This window comes from Chlorocebus sabaeus, chromosome 11, assembly GCF_047675955.1.
Source record: "Chlorocebus sabaeus isolate Y175 chromosome 11, mChlSab1.0.hap1, whole genome shotgun sequence".
NCBI classification, from domain to species: domain Eukaryota; kingdom Metazoa; phylum Chordata; class Mammalia; order Primates; family Cercopithecidae; genus Chlorocebus; species Chlorocebus sabaeus.
Window position 1 is genome coordinate 72,998,403 of NC_132914.1, and position 21,445 is coordinate 73,019,847.

General features: G+C 39.6%; 1 long non-coding RNA gene across 3 annotated transcripts in view; it reads right to left on the bottom strand.

The window, feature by feature from the left end:
- LOC119623861 (uncharacterized) overlaps nucleotides 1–21,445 on the bottom strand; it is a 380,205-nt gene that overhangs the window by 195,997 nt on the left and 162,763 nt on the right. For 2 of the 3 annotated variants that reach the window (XR_012094674.1, XR_005239924.2), the window contains exon 1: nucleotides 16,393–16,550. The exons of the other annotated variant lie outside the window; for it this stretch is intronic. This is a non-coding gene — a long non-coding RNA (uncharacterized lncRNA). Of the gene's footprint in view, nucleotides 1–16,392; nucleotides 16,551–21,445 lie in introns of those variants that run through there. 3 annotated transcript variants of the gene reach the window in all.

Sequence of the window (21,445 nt, forward strand, 5' to 3'; positions counted from 1 at the left end):
TTTCACTTTTCTAACTTAGTATTGAGCTGGGCTGACCATCAATTTTCTGACATCTTTCTTGTGGCTCTGCACCAGCTCTCTGGTCCCCCAAGGACAGCCCTAACGTGCATGGCCTTTCAGGGATTTAGTGGTGCAAAGATGCTTTAAGTTTTAATTCTATGATGGGGGTTAATTATAGTTCCCTTTGTTTCCATTAGAGGGATTGCTATATTGTACAGAGTTACAACTGGACTAGTTTTACCTTAGCCTAGCGTAGTGGTTTAAAGCTTGGACTTAGATTCAATTAGACATGAGTTTGAGTCCTGGCACTACTGCTTTATTGTTACATGACCCTAAGCAAGTTATTTTTTTTTAACCTAGTTCTTTTTCTGAAAAACATAAACTAATACCTACCTTAAAACTTTTACTGATCAAATGAGATGATCCATGTAAAACTCTTCATGCCTAGCATTTAAAAAGTACTCCACCAGTGTTCCCATTAGCATTATCTACCTGTACAGCATCATCTCTTCCTCACTTCTCACTTCAAATGTTACATTCTAATAGAAAGTAAAACAACCAATCATTTTACATTTAATTATATTGCAGTTCTTTGTCTTTTTTGTCCCCTGCCAAGCCAACAATTTTACCTAAGAATGCTCTTCAATAAATGCTGCTCTCAATTCTTCCATGCAATAGATTCCTTTAAGCAAGTACAGGATTCAACAGAGTCCTAAAAAGAGGTTAGGAATATGCCCTAAGTGATGTCCCTGTAGAGCTGCAAAGCAGAGCAACCAGTGCTGAAAGAGAGTGCAAAAGCTGCCTGAAGAATTTGGAGCCAGAGTCATTGAGAACTTCTCAAGCATAGGAATCAAAGAAACAGAGCATGGAAACCTTCAAAGTCGCATGTGAGATACTAGGAGTATGAATCATAAAAAACAAAAATAGTGCCTATGGTTTGCCCACATGGAGTTCCTGGATAGATGACTTTGCTTTAGCTCACTGGTTGACTCAATGAAAACCATCCGTCACTTCTGTTGTTTTGCATTTTGAGAATGTGATAATTGACTGACTGTTTCACTTTGGCCATCTTATGAGTAAGCAGTATACCCTACCTTGATTATCACAGAATAGCTGCCTGAATTACATGGTAAAAATATGCACATTCACTTTCAATGTCTTAGCTGGAAATGCCTTCTCTTTGTGTCCTAGAAAGACCCTGTCCCTTTCAAGTTTTTTGTTTTGTTTTCTTTTGTTTTTTCTGCAGGAAATCTAGACCATCCGCTGGGGAGAAATCTGTTTCTTTGCAGGGTAAAATGCTCCCTACAAATGGAATAACTTTTATATCCCAGGACTGTTATTCAAAACACCTGTAAGCTCAGCTTCTTACAGTGGCGTCTGAAAAAGTGCAAAACAACAGCTATGTCTGGCGAGTAAAATCAATGGTTTCCTCGCAAACTAGAGTATGTGGCATGCAACATAAAACACAATTATATTTTGGATCAGGCTGAGCAGTAACAGGATTAGGGTAACAATGTTATCAGCATTTACCCTGTTAAATTCATATCAGAGGACAGAGGCTTGCTCATTTCACATGACATCGTACCTGATTAACTGCAGGCAAATGGATATGGTTTCTGTTCTCCCTTTCTGCGCCAGAAAGGGGCCAAAATATACATAGGCTTAGAAAAAGGCAGGTGCTTCTCCACATAATTGGATCTGACTTGAACATATTGCACAGAAACACCACGAAGACTCTGGGTGACATATTCTATGCTTAACTATGTGTTTAACATTTATAGGTCATTTAGTCCTCATCTGTATTATAATTTTGCTGTGTGCCATAAATGCAAAATGAGTTTTAGTGCTTTTTGATGTATGACTACAGTTTATTACATTTCCATAAAGCTATCCAATATTTACTAGAGTTTTATACCTATATTAAATGATTTTCTTCAACTGCCAAGGAGATGATATTGCCATAGTAACAGTATAATTTTCTAAACCCCATTTTCAGGTTTCTTTGGTTTCATCCAAGTGGTACATTTTCCATTTAACGTAGCAGTACATAAGTCATTAAGGTGACAGTTGAATACCTTTATGTATGTGCTAAGAACTCTGACAGAAACTTTACCCTTGGGCCATATGAAACAATTCTTGGAAAAAGCTGCAGGAGATAGTAAATGGCTTAGGAAATTCAAATTTTCTCCTCATAAGCAAATGACAAACAAAGAACACCTTGAAAGTTCACCTTGCCTACTGGACATTTCTCTGAGCCTCAGCAACGAGATGAGGAAAGTGATCCCTTCTTTCCAGTGTCTTATGGGGTACCCCAGCACTGGGTATCTTAAATCCTGATCTTGGGGTGCTCAATGTCAGGAAAAGTTTGTACTAGTGTCAACACAGACCTCTGATCCCTCTACTGGTTTTTATTTCCTTCACAAGCTATAAATACAGATTTTTAAAATTTTGTTTGCATGTTTGCTTTTTGTCTATCCATGGACCTCCACAGTTAATCCAGAGTGAAGTAGTGAGTTCCATGGCAGCAGGTACCATCTCTGCCTTTTATCTTACATTCTGAGCATTAAGCACAATCTCTGGCACATAATAGGTGTTGAATAAATAAATAATTCAGGCAGATGATGTAACATGCCTTCCACATGTAGACCCTCAGCCCTGTAGATTCCTGGTTAGCAAAAAACAAACAAAAAAAAAAAAAAAAAAGAAGAAAAACAAAAAATACTGTTTCCCTTCAAGGGGAATAAAGCTGCAATAAACTTAAATTATTTCATTATAGGACTTCAATATGAAAGACTTAAAAAAAAAAAAAAAAAAAAAAAAAAAAGCTGCAACTCCAAATGTACCTTGTGTTTCAACCATCCCTGGGCTAGGATCCCTGTTCCAGTCCCACCAGCCCCTCAATGATGGCATGGGCCAGGCAGAGCGGTTTATATGGTAGATGTCTCTATCTGCACTCATGTTACAAATGAGCCTACTCTTGACTTAGCTTTTGCCTTAGGTACACCCTGCACAATATGGCAGCTTGATTCACTAAGTCATATTTCCATATTGAAAGCTTTCACTACAGCAGAAAGGATGCCTCCATCCCTCCCACCTATTCTGTGTGTGAAGGACACTAGTTTCCTCCATGGAGAGACATAATCCATAAAGGTCTCAAAAGAGAGAGAACGATAAATCTAGCCTTGCATTTTCAGAATCGTTTTCCTATCTAAAGAAAAATAACTTGAAATTAAAATGAGTATTAAGTCAATTATACCTCCAAGTTTCAAGTAAAAGGGAGAGTGTGCAGATGCAAAGAAGCCTGTTACTAATACCAGGTATCTTCATGTGGAAAAATTCCTGTCATTCAAAGCAGCAAGCTGTACTAGTGCATTTCACTAAGGCAACAGCTAAGGGTCAAAGCGTAGTGCTCAAAAGGCCAAGCCAGCCTGGGCTCCATCCCCACAAGAAGCAATCACCTTGTGCTGCTTCATGGCCATAGTTGTTCCACTCACTGGGCAGCCCTCTCATTCCAACGGTCAAAAAGGGAATCCCGCAAGAGAACATGGGTAGAGAGCACACCAGGAGAGAAAAGACATCTTAGCTCTCACACTTGATTCACAACAAACCACAAGGGTAATTTTCACATGTGAAGGACAGCATGTCAGCTGACAGATCAATAGTATTATCAGGAAGACAAAAATGTTCATAAACACTCCAAATTTCATTCTGATTGAACCACAGGAAGATAAACACAAAGGTTATGGAAGTATCAGTCCTGAATGTATTCTATTTCTCAACTGAATGCCATATATGTGCTTTCTAAAATTCAAATTTATAAATAGGACATTAGTATAAGGCACTGTGATCAATTATAATAAATAGGCATAATTGACACAGTAATTGATGTTTGATGAAAAAACACAAGGTAACTACATAATTTCAAATGTAAGAGACAATTGTTTTTCCAAGAACCAACTGGAGATGTTGGTTTTTTCTTTAATATTTTCAGAAGACACGCATACTTCTATTTATGTATAGCTCTTCCTCTGTTATTTCTGCAAGAGGACTCTCATGGTACACTTTCAACATTTTATCTCTTGGATTCATTGTAACAATACAATAATATTTCCTTTTGTCATATTAATAAAAAACAACAGAGCTTTGCTACAAAAGTTACTATTTAATGAAAATCCAATGTAATAAATACAATATGTTTTTATTATCCAGTTCCCTCAATCTCAAAATCAATATTAATTAAATATATAATAATCAATGGATTCATAATGGAGAAGTTATTTAAAAAATGCAATCAGTTATGGCCAACTCTATAGTGTTTAATGACTGACATATATTACCATCTTACTGATCATTCAGCATAAATATTCAGCCAGAATCTTAGAGGGATAGAATCGTTTTTCCTTGCAATGAGTTCCATTTTTCCTTTTACATAAATGTATGTAGCTGGGATTACAGGCACACACCACCATGCCCAGCTAAATTTTGTATTTTTAGTAGAGATGGTGTTTCATTATGCTGGCAGGGTTGGTCTCAAACTCCTGACCTCAGGTGATCCACCCATCCCAGCCTCCCAAAATGCTGGGATTACAGGCATGAGCCACTGCGCCCAGCCTCAGGTAGTCTGTTTTACAGAGGAAATAGAGAGTGTCACACAATCCAGTAAGTTAGCTCACTAATTGAAGTCAGTTATGAGAAATACTAGCTACATAATCAGCAGATTTCACCTAGCTGGAATCCCTCAAGTTCAATGTGTTTTAGGATGGTATTTTGTTTTGTTTTAGATTATAACTTCTTTTCTAAGACTTCTGATTTTCCCCATATGGAAATCGATTAAATTTATTATGCAAAGAAAATACACAAGTAATATGAAATTACCTGTGAGACAATAGTTATTTTTTGTAAATATGTGTCCATGATCTAAAACTGTTTTGTGTGAGACTTGTTCAATAGTAATTTTGGTCCCTTGATGTAGAGCAGGGTTCAGCTGCCTATTTTTGTAAGGCTAGTTCTGGAAATCAGTAACACTCTCTAGACTTCTTGTTAGTGATCCCTCCTTAGATCACTTAAAATCTCTGCTAGGGAGGATACATGAAAGACTGGCCCAGAGTTTGGCTGTGGACTCAATAGGAAGTTGAAATGCAGCCCGTAATAAAGGTGAGACAATGAAAAGAAAGGGGGCTCAGGAGAAATCCAGCTCTGGGGAGGAATGCCGGTCCAGAAATGGATTTTGTTCTTACTTCCCTTTTGTGTTGTGTTTATGCCAAGCCATAGATCTTTTTAATGCAAAAGCAGTTATTTCAGGCTGAGGTCTGATCTTTCAGCAGGAGACTTTCTAGGCAGTTTCTTTCACATTATTCAAACTGCTTCTGCTAATTGATTGCCTTTTGTTTAGAGTCCAAAATGGAACATTATACTTTTCATCAATTTTCTCAGCAGTCTGCAAATGTACTATTTATTGTGTGTAAAGTTCTACTTAAATAATATTCAATCATCTTTCCAACAAATTTCATTGAGCAATGTTCCTGGAGATGCTTAACAACGTGTAAAGCCTATTCATTGTGTGAAATGCTTCTGATGATAAATAGCCAATGTAGGAACTCTTTAGGCTTATAATTTCTTTAGATGAATTTTCTTGACAGTGTTGAAAAATGAATACCACTGTTTGCAAATAAGTATGTCATAGATTCTCACCAGCTATTCTTAAAGGTGCCCTTTTTGGGGGCAATTGCATAGTGGTGTTTTGGGGAGGGGGGTGAGGAGCATAAAAACTTCATAAAACATATGTATCACCGTTATTTTAATATATTTTTATTTCTATTCAAAAGGCACTTCACCTGAAGCAGTGGTTTCATCAGAAGCTGGTATTAGTAATTTTTATTCAAAGCTCTCCCAAATAAGCAGAGTCTATAAATGAAATTGTCTGTTATTCACAACTTGATCGTTGCCACTCTGCTTAAATAAAAACCTTTACAGCTTAAATAAAAACCTTCACACAGATTATATAACTCTACAAAACAGTTGAAGATCATTAAATTGGTCCAATTTCTTTTTTGTTTTATATTTATATGAATTAAAGACAAAAAAAGGCATTTATTGAGTACTTACTATATCAGGCACTGTCATCACCAGGTATACAAAGATAAATAAGATTGCTGTCACAAGACAATTTGGACATTCATAGGTGTCAGGTTCTCTTGGCAGCCTCTACTAAACCTTTAGACCAAAGGTAAATGAGAGCTATTTGTGCCCTCTCACACAACCTCACTACTGTTTGTATGTTACAATAAAAGCAAGTCTCAGACCAAATTCTGCCAAGCATACATTTATTAGCATGGATGTGAAACAATCAAATACACACACTGCCATACAATGTGTCCCTGTAGGCTCAGTGAAGTCCTAGCTTCTGTTTTTAGTCACTTAGGACAGCACCTTGCATGAAAGGTGTTCTGGTGATAGAGGGGCCTACGTTCCAGCAGCAGGTTTCAGCTAACTATCTAATCTAGATTGCTTCTGTTAAGTGGGCTGAACACAAGATTCCTGGGTTTGCCAGGTTCTTATATCCCATTCATGGAAGACAGAGGTGTTTGCACTATCTTTCCGGGCAGTATAATTATCCTGAATGCCATCCATTTCACCATGGAAAAATATTTCTATTATCCCTTGATCTCAATTTAGATAGTAATTTCCAAGTGATTAGGTTGTAATAACTCTCTTAGAATGTAGACTATAGGAGCTTGGAAATGCCAATTCATCACTTTTTGAGATTGTACCTATTTAGAATACTTTATCAACTTGCCAGTAGGATGTAGAGTTTGTCACTAACTGACACTCATACATATCATATCATCTATGAAGAAGTATTTCAAATAAATTACAGGTGGTAGAACATGAGTTTCTCAGCACCACAATTCCTACATGTACAAAAATCTAATTGAGTACAGAGAAGGGAAGGATATACTCAGCCTGGGGTGTTAGGGAAGCTTCACATAGTAGGTTATATTTGAATGGAGTCTTGAAGTTTACCAGGGAGAAAAGGGAGTTGGGCATAAAGGAATCCCAGACTGAAAGAACAGCTTGTATAAAAGCAGGAAGACAAAAGACAATCATGCATGCTCATGCATGCAGTGTAAAAAATCCAGGGCAGCTGAAACATGGAAAGAGCAAGGAGGTAAGGAGAGAAGTGAATGACAGAACATGAGGTTCTACAAACAGCAGGTAGCTTGGACTGCCTTTGATTTCTTCCTTTCTTTGTCTTTCCATTATCACCATAGCATGAGAGAGTGGAGAGAACAGAGTACTCCCAGTTAGAATTTGTCACTTCTTGGTCATCCAACCTTGGGCAAGTAATCTGCTGGGATTCATTCACTAAAATGTTGATTCACAGACCTAGCTAATCACTGAATCAAAATACAGTTTCCCAGGCCCCATCCCACACCTCCCAAATCAGGTTCTCTGGAGGTGGCTCCTGTAATCTGTTCTTTTTAAGTTCCTAATTTGCGAATTGCTGTCTTAAGTGCAGGAATTTGCCTTTGTTAAAAATGCTGTGAGTGGATGTTATTTCTTTTGGCCTATTTCTTCCAAGAAGAAAAAGGAGAGAGAAGTAACCTGAAGAGTCTGAAATAGTTAAAACCTAAAATCTTTAAAATCCTTTGGCCAAGTTGTGGCATTTGTCGGGGGAGGGAAAGATTATCCAAAGGTAAAAGACTTTTCTCCCTTTGAAGCTATATTGGTGTGATGTGAATCAAACCATTCATGCAGAGAACAAAAGCACTTTTGACTTCAGCAGCCAGTTAAGATGGTAACTTAAATAAACAGGGAGGAAAAGAGATATGACAAAAGGTCAACTTAGTCATAGCTTCTTGAGCTTCAGCTGAAGCAGTGCCTAAGGCTGAACAGCTGAATTGAGTCGGCAATTATTCACCCTTCCAGAGATTCCCAACCTGAAATCACCAGACCTGTGAAGTCAATTCAGAGGGAGGTCGGGAAACTATTTTCAGTATTTCAAAATTTCTACTGGATTGCTTCTCAAAGTGTTGTTCAAGGAACAGTGAAGTCTAAACCACCTGAATGACAAGGACAACGCTTGTTAAAAATTAAGATTCCCACCCCAACAGATTATATTTTAGATTGTTCAGTGTGGAAACTGGATATCTGTATTTCTTTATTTTTTTAAATTATTATTTATTTATTTATTTTTTGAGACAGACTTTCACTCTGTCACCCAGGCTGGAGCGCAGCGGTGCTATCTCGGCTCATTGCAGCCCCCGTCTCCCAGGTTCAAGTGATTCTCCTACCTCAGCCTCCCAAGTAGCTGGGTCGCACCACCACACCTGGCTAATTTTTGTATTTTTAGTAGAGACGGGATTTTGCCATGTTGGCCAGACTGGTCTCGAACTCCTGATCTCAAGCGATTGGCCCGCCTTAGCCTCCCAAAGTGCTGAGATTACAGGTGTCAGCCACTGTGCCGGGCCCAGATCTGTATTTCTTTTTAAACACTAGAAGATTATGAAAGAACTAGTTTGTGATAAGGCTAAGAAAAATATATTTAACTAGCACCCTAATTTCCTCTGCTTTGGCTGAAACTACCAAATTATTATGGAGATTCTTTCCTATGAAGGAGTAAAGACATACTATACCCAAATATGCCATATTGATTATTTCAAGCTGAAAACACTGGAAAAATTGTAGTTTCAGGAAAAGGCTGACCTATCTTTTCCTGTCAGGTGCAAGCCATAAAGATTGCTTTGCGACAGGTGCCTTCCCACTGCCAGGACAAAAGAATAGTTCTTAACGTTGGAACCTGGGACTTGGCACTGCAACAGGACTGAATTAATAGACTCTGCCACTAGCTTTACACCCCATGTATACCTCCTGGTGACTCCTCTAGAATTCACTACCCTAGGCAGATTTCTTTGTCCTGTCATTTCTTCACAAATTCATTTTTGTCTAAACATTATAAAAGCATCTCGCTTTGGCCATTTCTTGGAACTTCACACTCTGGTGGAGATCCCTCCCACATGGGTAAAACATGCATGCTTTTCTCTTGTTCATTTGCCTTGTGTCAGTTTGGCTCCCAGACCCAGCCAAAGAATCCATAGAAGAGTAAAGGTACAGTGAAGGATATCCCTCCCTCCCCTACGCTTAGCTCACGCTAATCAGTATTCCTAACAATCCCATGTAGGTCTTTGATTAATAAAAGTGGAGAATATGGCTGGGCACAGTAGCTCATGCCTGTAATCCCAGCATTTTGGGAGGCCAAGGTGGGGGGATCACAAGGTCAGGAGATCGAGACCATCCTGGCTAACATGGTGAAACCCTGTCTCTACTAAAAATACAAAAAATTAGCTGGATGCGGTGGCGGCCGCCTGTAGTCCTAGCTACTCAGGAGGCTGAGGCAGGAGAATGGCGTGAACCCGGGAGGCGGAGCTTGCAGTGAGCCAAGATCGCATCATTGCACTCCAGCCTGGGTGACAGAGCGAGACTCCATCTCAAAAAAAAAAAAAAAAAAAAAAAAAATGAAGAAATATAATTTAAAATGTTTAAAGGCATTTAAATAACCAAATTTTAAATGGGACTAAGTATCATTCAAAAAACCCATCAAAGTAGTAGTTAAAATTCACTAGACTTGTAAAACACAATAAAATTTTTGGACTGAATTAAAAGCCAGCAGAACTAGAAGTTTTTAATTGTAATTCTGTTAAATTGAATATTAATTTTTTGGGGGGCAGGGATGGAGTTTCACTCTTGTTGCCCAGGCTGGAGTGCAATGGCACAATCTTGGCTTACTGCAACCTCCGCCTCCCAGGTTCAAGTGATTCTCCTGCCTCAGCCTCCCAAGTATCTGTGATTACAGGCACGTGCCACCATACCCAGCTAATTTTTGTATTTTTAGTAAAGATGGCGTTTTACCATGTTGGCCAGGCTAGTCTCAAATTCCTGACCTCAGGTGATCCACCTGCCTCAGTCTCCCAAAGTGCTGGGATTACAGGCATGAGTCATCACGCCCGACCTGAATATTAATTTCTATGACCAAAGAAAACCTCTGAGTAGCTTTTTCTATACACATAACTCACTTTCAGGGCACTAACTAAAAAGTTCATTGTTAACATCATTGAGCAAAATCTCTTTGTCAGTAAGGATGACTGAGGCTTGCAGCATTTCTCATTTAGTGTAACACCTCCTTTGGGGTCAACAACAAAAAAAGAGTCAACAAACTCTATTCCCAGGTTCCCATTGTGAGTCAGGATGTCAGAATCAGTGTTTTAGGACTAGGACTGGGTTGTAGAAGTCATTTAATCTAATCTGTAGATGAAGAGACAAACTGAGAGTCTAGAAGGTTAACTTGTCCAGCATCCCCTGCAAACAAACCAGTAGTGGAGCCAGAGTTAAATACAGGTCTCAGGACTCCCAGCCCAGTGTTCTTTTCAATATTAATGCATATTTCTTAAGTTATACTAACCAGGCACTTTTTCTAGACTCTGAGGTTACAACAGTAATAAAGACAAAATCTTTAACTTCTTAGAGGATGGAAGTAGATGATAAACACATATATAGTTTTTGTGAAGTTTTTTTGTTTTTTTTTTTTTTTTTGAGACAGAGTCTTGCTCTGTCGCCCAGGCTGGAGTGCAGTGGTGCAATCTTGGCTCACTGCAAGCTCCGTCTCCTGGGTTCAAGCCATTCTCCTGCCTCAGCCTCCCAAGTAGTAGTGGGACTACAGGCGCCCACCACCACACCCGGCTAATTTTTTGTATTTTTAGTAGAGACGGGGTTTCACCATGTTAGCCAGGATGGTCTCGATCTCTTGACCTTGTGATCCACCTGCCTCAGCCTCCCAAAGTGCTGGGATTACAGGCGTGAGCCACTGCACCTGGCTGTGAGGTTTTTTTGTTTTGTTTTGTTTTGTTTTTCCTGAGACAGAGTCTCACCCTGTCGCCCAGGCTGGAGTGCAATGGCACAGTGTCTGCTCACTACAACCTCCACCTCCTGGGTTCAAGTAATTCTTGTGCTTCAGCCTCCCAAGCAGCTGGGACTACAGGCATGTGCTACTATTCACCATTTTGGTCAAGCTGGTCTTGAACTCCTGACTTCTAGTGATTCACCTGCCTCAGCCACCCAAAGTGCTAGGACTACAGGCATGACTTCGCCCGGCCTGATAAACACATATATAAAGGAGAAAGTGTGAGTTGGTGATAAATGCTTTAAAGAAAACAAGGTGGCATGACGGAGAGTGTGTGTCTGACAGGTAGGTGGGGGTTGGGATGTGAGACTTTCGTTTAGGTTGGCAGGAGAAAAGTCATGTCTGTAGGACTGACCTTTGAACTGGAACTGAACAATGACAGAAGGCTACCAGTGCTGGGTGTAAAGGAGGGAAAAAAAAATCTTTCTCTTTTATCCTTCTAGGTTCTTGGCTGAGACCCCTGTTACAACAGACAGATTAACGAGAGACAGCTGGACATGGTGGCTCATGGTTATAATCTCAGCACTTTGGGAGGCCTAGGCAGGTGGGTCATCTGAGTTCAGGAGTTTGAGACCAGCCTGGCCAACATGGTGAAACCCCGTCTCTACCAAAAAATACAAAAATTAACCGGGCATGGTAGCAGGTGCCTGTAATTCCAGCTACTCAGGAGGCTGTGGAAGGAGAAGTGCTTGAACCTGGGAGGTGGAGGTTGCAGTGAGCCATGATTGTGTCATTGTGCTCCAGCCTGGGTGAAAAGATCAAAACTCCATCTAAACAAACAAACAAAAACAATAAGGAGAAACACACGGGAGTTTATTAACATGCAAATCATGCATGTTACACATGTGAGTACCCAGAGACAAGTCCATAACCTTTAAGGACTCAACTTTTATAGCATTTTTAATAAAGAACAATAAATGTGTAGAGAAATGACAGAATAAAGGAAAGCAGTTTTAGGTTTCCAAGGGCAGGGAACTATGGGAAGGTAAACATATGGGGTAAACTAGTGGAGCAAGAGTTGTTGGCAGATTCCTCTGGTGCTGTCTCTGGGTTGGTAAGGGTCTGGAGTCAGACCTAGGAAAGGAGAATTTAGATCCGGCCTTTAGGCAGAAAGGGGGAGGGTTGAGAGAAATTGTCTTATGTTTGCTGCTTCTTAGTAGCCCTTCAGCTCTAAGTAATTGCTATGTCAAAAAGGCATATTTTGGGGTGATATATTCTGATCTCCTTCACCAGCGAAGAGCCCTGGGAAGAACATCAGGTGGTACAAACTATGGCGAGTACAAAGAGGCTGGGACAGAGAAGGACTTGGGAAGTGGGGAGGAAGAACATTAAACTTCAACATTAAAACTTGAAGGTAATGCAAAGTTGCTTGGATTTTATTCTAAATGCAGTCTGGGCCACTGGAGGGTGGTGTGCAAGGAGTGACACAGCCAGATTTACCTTTTTAAAGGAGCACTCTAGATGCTATGAGGAGAACGTTCTGTAACGACGTGAGAGTAGAAACAGGAAAACCAGTTGGGAAGCTGCTACAATCCCCCAGACAAGAATGATGGTGACTTAACCAGTGTGGTAGTGGGCAGAAGTAGGCAATAGGCAGAAGTCATCAGATTCTTAATATATTTTGAAGGTAGAACCTATAGGACACACATCAGCCCATTGTTCTTTTTTGTGACTCACAGATATTTCTTGCCTCCCTCAGATGGTAAATATATTGTGGTTAGTGACAAGGCAATGGTGATACTGTGTAAAATTTGGAATCCCCCTATTTTAAAATGTCAGAAAAAGACAGAAATGCAGATCCCCAGCCCTAGACGTGGCCCACCTCAATTTCCCTTGTAGCGACTCCTTGAGTGGTGGTAGTGCTTGAAAACTGTATTTTATGTGTTAATGGCTCAGGAGACAAATACATAAAGCAGAAAGGGCTTTAGAAATAGACCTAGATCCAGATTTGGGCACCACAATTTACCAGCTGTGTGATCTTGAGCAAACAACTTGACTTCTTTGAACCTTTGTTTTATTGTCTACAAACTAGAAATAATCATTTTAAATATTTTAAAATATCATTCAAAATGATATTTTTAAATGGCTAAAATATCTTGCACAGTGTCTGATTCTGCATATATTAGGCATTCAAGAAGGGTAGTTATTATTCTGAGCTTGTTCCCTCTGACCTCTTACACTTTCCTGATGAGACTGTACCAGAACTAGGTAAACTGTAGCCCTTTGAGCTTAAAAGGGAGTATATCATGTAAAGGTGCATTTCCTGGAAGCTCAGAGGATCTCAATAATACTGTAAATATCTTGTTCTATGTTCACAAATATTTAGAGTGAATGGGCACTTATCACAGGCTCCTAAAACTGGGACTTTAAATTTGGTCTCTAGAGGCCTTGTGAAATTGCCTTCTTGAGTTTCACAGCCTCTAATGTTAAACATCGTCTTAATTAAAACTTTCATTCTGAGAGAAAGAATCTAAAATAGGGAAAAGCCAGAGTGGGTCCCCTGGCTGCTGAAACTATCCAGAGCATAAAATAAAAACCTCAAGGTCAAGGACTATTTAACCAAAGCTTAGCAGAGATATTTTCAGACTCTTATGCAAATTAAAACCACAAGATTAAACATAATTCTGGGCATAGTATTCAGACAGGTCAATTCAGCCAATTCAGGCCTCTTTTCCCTGCTGAATACCTATAATTTGTCATGTCTACTTAAATGTCCCTTTTAGGCAGCTTCAACTCTACAGTTAATGAGAGAATAAATCATATGATAATTTGTTGGCTCTGTCCACAAATATCACCACCTTTGGTTTTCAAGGCCAGAGTCCCATTTTTTAGAGTTTTATCTTTGTTATCTTAAAGGTCAGTCACCTCCACTTCTTACAGATACAAACAGCCCTGCCATATGAGTGATTTTTTTTTTTCTTTTTCAGACACAGGGCCTCCCTCTATTGCCCAATCGGCCGTCAAAGCTCACTGCAGCCTCAAACTTCCGGGCTCAAGAGATCCTCCCATTCTCAACCTCCCAAGTAGCTGGGATTGCAGATGCATGTTACTGTGCCCAGCCAATTTTTTGTTGTTGTTTCTGTAGAGGGGAGGTCTCACTTTGTTACCCAGGCTGGCCTCAAACTCCTGGCTTTAAGCAGTCCTCCTGCCTCGGCCTCCAAAAGTGCTTGAATTACAGGCATGAGCCACTGCACCCAGCAGAGTAATTTCCAATTGTATTTCCATTAGTCTTTCCTTTAGTCTCATATCCATAGCTCCATATCCACATAAGGAATTAATACCCCTTTGATCTTCTATGTATCTTCCAAAACGATTACTAACTAATTTCAAATACCACCCAAGCACATATGATGTATTAGGACTGTACACTGACATTGCTTCTTCCCTTTCAACAGCATGGCACAATATTGGCACAAAGAAACCAGCAGAGAGTAATGACAGTGTCACACAGTTCATCATGTGGGTTCCAATATCTTATGGGTTGCATGAAATTAGTTCATCATATGGATTAATTCCTTTCAAAGTGGTTTTTAGTCAAGTTCCCCTCAAAAACATACTGTGCAGAGATTCCATTATTCTGATCATTCTTAATATACCCTCTGCTGTTTTGCCAAAAATAACAACTAATATTCACATGATATTGACCATATGCTGCGCACTGTTTAAAGACCTTACATCTAGAAACTCATTTAATCCTCATGAAAACTCTATAAGGAAAGTACTGCGATTATCTCATTTTACAGATAGGGAACTGAGGAATAGTGATTAAGTAATTTTCAGAATGTCACCAGTTATGAAGTGAAACCAGTTGGTCTGACTCTATAGACAAAACTCTTAGCCCCTGTACTAGGGTTTTTCAACCCTGGCGCTACTGACACTTTGGACCAGATAATTCTTTGTTGTGGAGGGCTGTCTTGTGTGTTGCAGGCTGACTAGCAACATCCCTGGCCCCCACTCACTAGATGCCAGTAGCAACAATACCATACCATCTGCATTGTGACAACGAAAAATGTCTCCAGACACTGCTCAATATCCCCTGGGAGGCATGTTATGACTACTACCCATTGAGATTCGCTGTCCTGTACCATATTGCTACTGCATTAAAACAATAAAGAATAACTACGCTTACAGTTGTAGAAGGAAAGCTAAAATTCAAGGATTAGTATCATTAATCAAATGAATCCTCCCTCACTGTAATTAATATTGGCAGTAGACTGTGCTGTCTTTGCTCCCTCTTCTCTGGCCTTTTCCTAAATTGGAAAATTGCTCACCTAAGACCCTCAGTTGGCTCAGCTGGAGATTTGGCCTTTCCCTTTAAGTCTGTAACTGGAGCATTGAAAGAGGTGTGCGGCTTCTTAAGCAGTAACTGAGGCCTATCTCAAAAAAATGCAGCCTTGAAGGTGTGAGGAGAGGTAAGCACAAACAGAACTTCATTTTCTCTTAGAAAGGAAAGTTATTTTCCCTTTCCACCTTCAGCAGGCTATTGCTGCCTTGTTCCCTAAATAGTAGGTTAAAATGTTCTGCGGTTCATGGGACTGCAAAGGTTTATGTGCTTACATGGTGCCACTCAGGTTCTCCCTGGATGCTGTGCACAGAAAAGCATTGAGAACACAACACTTTTCACAGCTTTTTGATGTTTTCTGGGGCTAAAAAAATTGGGTTGAAAATAAGGAAGACTTTTTCTTAGCTTTTCAAATCTCCATAACCAAGAGGATGCCTATGGTAATCTTGGAAACTGTTGCCAAAGGGAACATGCCTCGTGGGCAATGTCTAGTGAGTAGGTAGGAGACTGCACCTGATCAATAAACAATGGTGGAGTTGTTTTCATGGAGCATGTTTTCCATGAACCCAACCCAAGCAAATTAAACCATACATGAACCACCAGCCAGTGTGATATCTTTAAGAAATCAGACTATGCTCAATCAGAATAAAAACACCCAACTGGGTGTCATTAAGCTTTTGAAAGTCCTTATGCTGCTGGAATTTTTCCCTTGAGGTAATGATTTTGTTCAATATTGTTGCAGTGTGCATTTTTGAGTATTTGGCATGTGCTGGGAGCTATTATTCTAGTTCTCCCCCCACTCACAACTTCTCTGGCAGATACTACAGTGAAAATTTCAGTGAAGTAGCAATCAAGGAATCTTCAGTTCCACTGCTCCTTCTGCTAACAACACATTGTAACCTTGACTAAACTACTTAACTTCAATGAGAATCAGATTCCTCAACCATATAGTGAAAAGTTTGGATTGTTAAAAAAAAAAAAAAAAAAAAAAAAGATTTCCTACAACTCTACAGTTCTATGATCCTTTAAATTTGTTTTTTAGCTAACATGTATTGCACTCTTATTTATTACATGCAATTCATCGTTCTAAATACTTTTCCATGTATTATTGCACTTACATTTCACAACTCTGTAAGGCAGTTACTATGCTCACCATGTTAAAAATGAGGAATAATTCTATAATGTAGTTCGATGTAGTATCACCAAGGCGAAGTCTACCATTCAGGTGGAAGGAGAATCACGCTAGAGAGTACACAGCATAAGGGCAGGTGCCACAGCCACTCACTGACCTCTCTCAGCACCTATCACAGGTCCTGGCACCTAATGGGAAGTCAATAAATACTGATTAGATATGTAAGTAAAAGAATAAAATTCAGTCTCATTTTTATAAAATGTATCAAGAAAGATGGGCAGCTATGGTTTACAAGCTTAGAACATACCCAAAAGTCCATATGCTGTGTTTCAAAAACATCGAGGCTTTAGTTCTCGTATGAGTTTTGATGTGTCAAGATTACCCTTCATTTGCTTTTTAAAAATAAATGTATTCACATGGTGGAAGAATTTTAAAAATAAAATTTTTACTGTGGCTTCTCACTGATAATTCTGGAATGCATGGGAATTTTAATTTTCTAATCCTGGTTCATATAATCAGGGAGTACATTTTTAAGGAACTGTGGTTAACTGCAATCTTATTTTAAAATCTTTCACAAAAAGATAAAAATTTGGGCAACTATCTCGGAAGTCATGCTTTGTCAGATGAAATAATTATGTTTTTCGATAATTTTGGCAAACATTGAAAGGGAAAATGTGCTCTAGATGAGGAAAAAATTCAAGTGCATGTAATCGCTTATTTAACATCAAATAAAATGCTATTCTATCCTTTTGGTATGCCTGAAATATTTCCTAAAAGCAAAAAAAAAAAAAAAAAAAAAGTTTATCAATAAAAAGATTAAGTGATAGCTCAAAATGTAATAATTTGCTCTTGTTGTTATTCTTAGTATTAATTTTTTTCTGTTATTTCCATTTGATAGTAATAACACACAGAAAGTGTTGCAGGGTCTATGTCAAGGCCAAGATTGACCACTACAGAAGGAGCATTCAAAAATAGCAGGAAGGCCTGGTGCGGTGGCTCACACCTGTAATCCCAGAACTTTGGGAGGTGGAGGCGAGCAGATCACAAGGCCAGCCTGGACAACATGACGAAACCCCCCGTCTACAAAAAATACAAAAAAATTAGCAGGGCATGGTGGGATATACCTGTAGTTCCAGCTACTCAGGAGGAAGAGGCAGGGGAATTGCTTGAACCCAGGAGGCAGATGTTGCAGTGAGCCAAGATCACGGCACTGCACTGTAGCCTGGGCACAGAGCGAGACTGCATCTCAAAAAAAAAAAAAAAAAAAAAAAAAAAAGAAAAGAAAAATAGGCCAAGCGTAGTGCCTTATGCCTGTAATCCTAGCACTTTGGTAGGTGGAGGCTGGTGGATCACCTGAGGTCAGGAGTTTGAGACCAGCCTGGCCAACATGGCAAAACCTCATCTCTACTAAAAATACAAAACTTAGCCGGGCATGGTGGTGGGTGCCTGTAATCCCAGCTACTTGGGAGGCTGAGGCAGGAGAATCACTTGAACCTGGGAGGTGGAGGTTGCAATGAGCTGAGACTGTACCATTGCACTCCAACCTGGGCGACAAGAGTGAAACTCCACCTCAGAAGAAAAAAAAAAAAAATAGTGGGAAGAGTAGTGGAATGAATAACAGCCAGGCCTTATTTCTAAGAATCCATTTTAAAAATATATTTTAAAAAAAGATCAACCCAAAGTGATTCTGTATTGCCAGATCTTGTAAACTTTATGTCATCAAAACAACAAGGTCTCCTGCATTCCAAAATGTGTATTTCTAATCTATAAATTTTTATGTTGACATGTATTTGTCTGTCACTTATGTGGCATGCAGAAAAGTAACTAAGATACTCACTGGACCCAGTTCCTTCAGAGCAAAGCTTTCATTCCCTTTAGCTTGGATGATAACCATAGATTCTGTAACCCAGTGATCAAAGATATAAAAGAAATTGAGATTCAAAACTGACAACATTGACCTTTGGGATAAAATTCTCTAGCTACTGTATTCTTTCACAGAATGCTTAACCTTTTTTGGTTGACTCTCCAAAGATTCCACCCTCAGTAAAGCAATTTTCTACAGCTAGAATTTAACCCTTACATATGTTTTTAAAAACCCTAAATTAGATTTTCCACATAGAATATGTTCAGTAAAGGATTTGGACGAATAAAGGATTTGGTTTTGGTCCACAGAAGACATGAAAATGATTATTTTCTACTAGCCCATTTATTCAATCATCTATTCCTTCAACAAATATTTATTGACTGCCTTCTATGCTCCAGGCACTGTGCTAGGCATTGTGGGTGCAGCAATGAACAAAACACAGTCCTTAGTCTTGACCTAACAGAAAAGATAAATAAGGACAGACCCAATTACAATACTTAGTATATATGTTGTATGATCTGTGCTGACACCTCACCCAGTCTCCAGCAGCCCAAGATTTCCCACAGGAAATGCCATCCATGCTGAAACGTGAAGGACCAGTAGAAGCAATCCCAGAGGAAATGGCAGCATGGGGAGTAGTTGAGACCCAGGTAGAAAGTTGTTTCAGATAGAAAAAATGAGATTGGCAGATAGATGGAGCATGGGGCATTCCAGAAACACAAGCAGTCTCTCACTACAGGGCAAGCAGATTTTTGCTCCCACTGCTGCATCCTATTTACAACCTCTTTTGACATAGATAGGATAGTTAAGACAATATCTGTGAGCTTTTACCATATTTGGACGCAATTCTTTTTTCAGCTCTCAAATTTGGTGACAATACTACTTCCTTTTACATTTCTTCTCCCTCACGCCATGTTCTGCCCCTCCCGGTGACCTCTGCAGTCTGGCTCCTTTGCAATCTCCAGCTGCCTTCTGACTACGTCATTATCACCATTGAAGGGCTAATGAGACTGGACAGGAGGGCTGATGCCTACCATGCCGGTGCTTAAGTTCGACTCCCAGCTGCCTACATTTCTCTGGCTCACAGAATTCCACTGTTCTCCTTTCAGGAAGAAAAGGATTACAAGATTAGCTTCATGATACCATTTCCAGCCTACCATATATAGTAAGAGGAAGCAATTAAATGTGACTTCTCTGACAACCTTTCAATCTTCAGCCAGACTCCCCACTAGGATATCTGTCTGGAGGGAGGCAGCAGGGGTTTCAACTATGTAGGTGAGGTCAAGGAGTGTATAATTACAGCCAAGTGCTACAGAGTCTAACATCTCTTTTAGCCTCCTGCCGCAAACAGCAACCAGTGTATGAATAAGGCACAACACAGTTGCTCAAGTTAGAAAGCCAACATTGTGGGGAATCTAAAAGTCTAGTCTCCATGGGTAGTGCAAAAGAGAGTCCTTTAAGTAAATAGACTCAAACAGCTTTAGGAAACACTGTTAACCATGCCCAGCTAGCCTGGATTTTAGCTGCAATGGAGAAAAGAAATACATTTCTCAGAATCCTACTTTTTTTTTTTTTCCCCAAGACTCAGCCACTTCAAAAAGCCTTCCCAAAAGCATGCAGTCAGAATGGTCATCAGAACAATAAATCAGAGAGATTTCTGGGGTATAAGAAGAAAAACAAAAGCTTTTCAAACCATTACGTTCTCAAGGAAGGTGGATAAACCTTCTAAAGGAAAACTCAAGATCTCCACTGCTGCTCTGTGCTCATAAATGGACAAAGAGTATTTTATTTAGGTGAACATTTTGAGATTTGGGTTGGCTTACTTACAGTGGAGTTTGAGGGAGTTGATTTGTTGTGCTTCATAAAGAGAGAATTGGCATCCCCGGGAACTCTAAAATGTAGAAGGAGGACTGGGTCTAGAAGTCAAGGCAAAATCTCCAGCTTCAGGAAACCATTATAGCTGCAGAGAAGCTTTGGCCCAGGCTTTAGGGTTCTTGCATCTCTCTCTTAAGAGGAGAGATGTCTGTTGACCTTGGAAAAGAAATGAGGCATGAACCTGGGACAAGAGCCCATTAGCCCCACATGGTTCTAGCTGGTGCAGCACAGAGCCCTGGGAAACTAGGAGTTAGAAAGAACTCAGATGAAAAGATAGAGAGGGAAGGGAAAGGAGAAGGCAGCAAAATGGTGAATGGTGCTGTAGAGAGTGGCTTGACAGCAGGGGAAACAATTGCTCTGAGGCAGGATGGCCCAAAGAACTTCTAGAAGCAGAAGAGCTAATATTCAGTTTTAAATAGCTTGCTTTTTTGCAACATAAACTCCTCCTTAAAGCATCAGTGAAATCTGCTGCACATACAAGGGCTTTGAGTGAATGACTGTTTCTGGGAAACCAAGAAAAGTGACTCAGGTCCAGGTCTGCATTCATGTGAAACAAAACAAGAATGATAGGAGAAGGGGGGAAAAAAAATAACATGAGCAGGACCCACAAAACAGAGATAAGACCATGACAAATAAACCCTCCAGAAATGTGCATAATCCTGTATCATGAGTCTGACTTTTCTCAATTCTAGAATGGGGTATGGAGAAGGTAATCTTATCTAGACCTCAGGGGCAGGTGACCCAGCTAGCTCTCACTCAAGTGATATATAATCATTCTGCTGAGGCTTATGTCATGTGATTTGAAGGATGCAACAAGAATTTCCTAAACAAAATGTCGAATATTTCCTCTTGGCTTGTGCCAGAGCCTGAAATCAACACCATTATCATTCTTTCAGGGTGAAGCATGAAAATCTTCCCTTAAAATGCAATCATACTCTGACACCCATTAAGATCACTACTATCAAAAAAAACAAAAAAACAAAAAAAACAACAACAAAAAAACAGAAAACAAGTGTTGGCAGGGATGTAAAGAAGTTGGAACTTTTGTGCACTGTTTACTGAGTTGTAAAATGATGCAGCCACTATAGAAAATTGTGGCTGTTCTTTAAAAAAATTACAAATAGAACTATCATGTGGTCCAGAAATCCCATTTCTGGGTATATTTCCAAAATAATTGAAAGCAGGATCTCAAAGAGATATGTGAACACTCCTGTTCTTAGCAGCACTATTCCCAATAGCAAAGAGGTGGGAACAACCCAAATGTCCATTAATAGATGAATGAATAAACAGCATGTGCTACGTACATGCAATGGAATACCATGCTCCCTTAAGAAG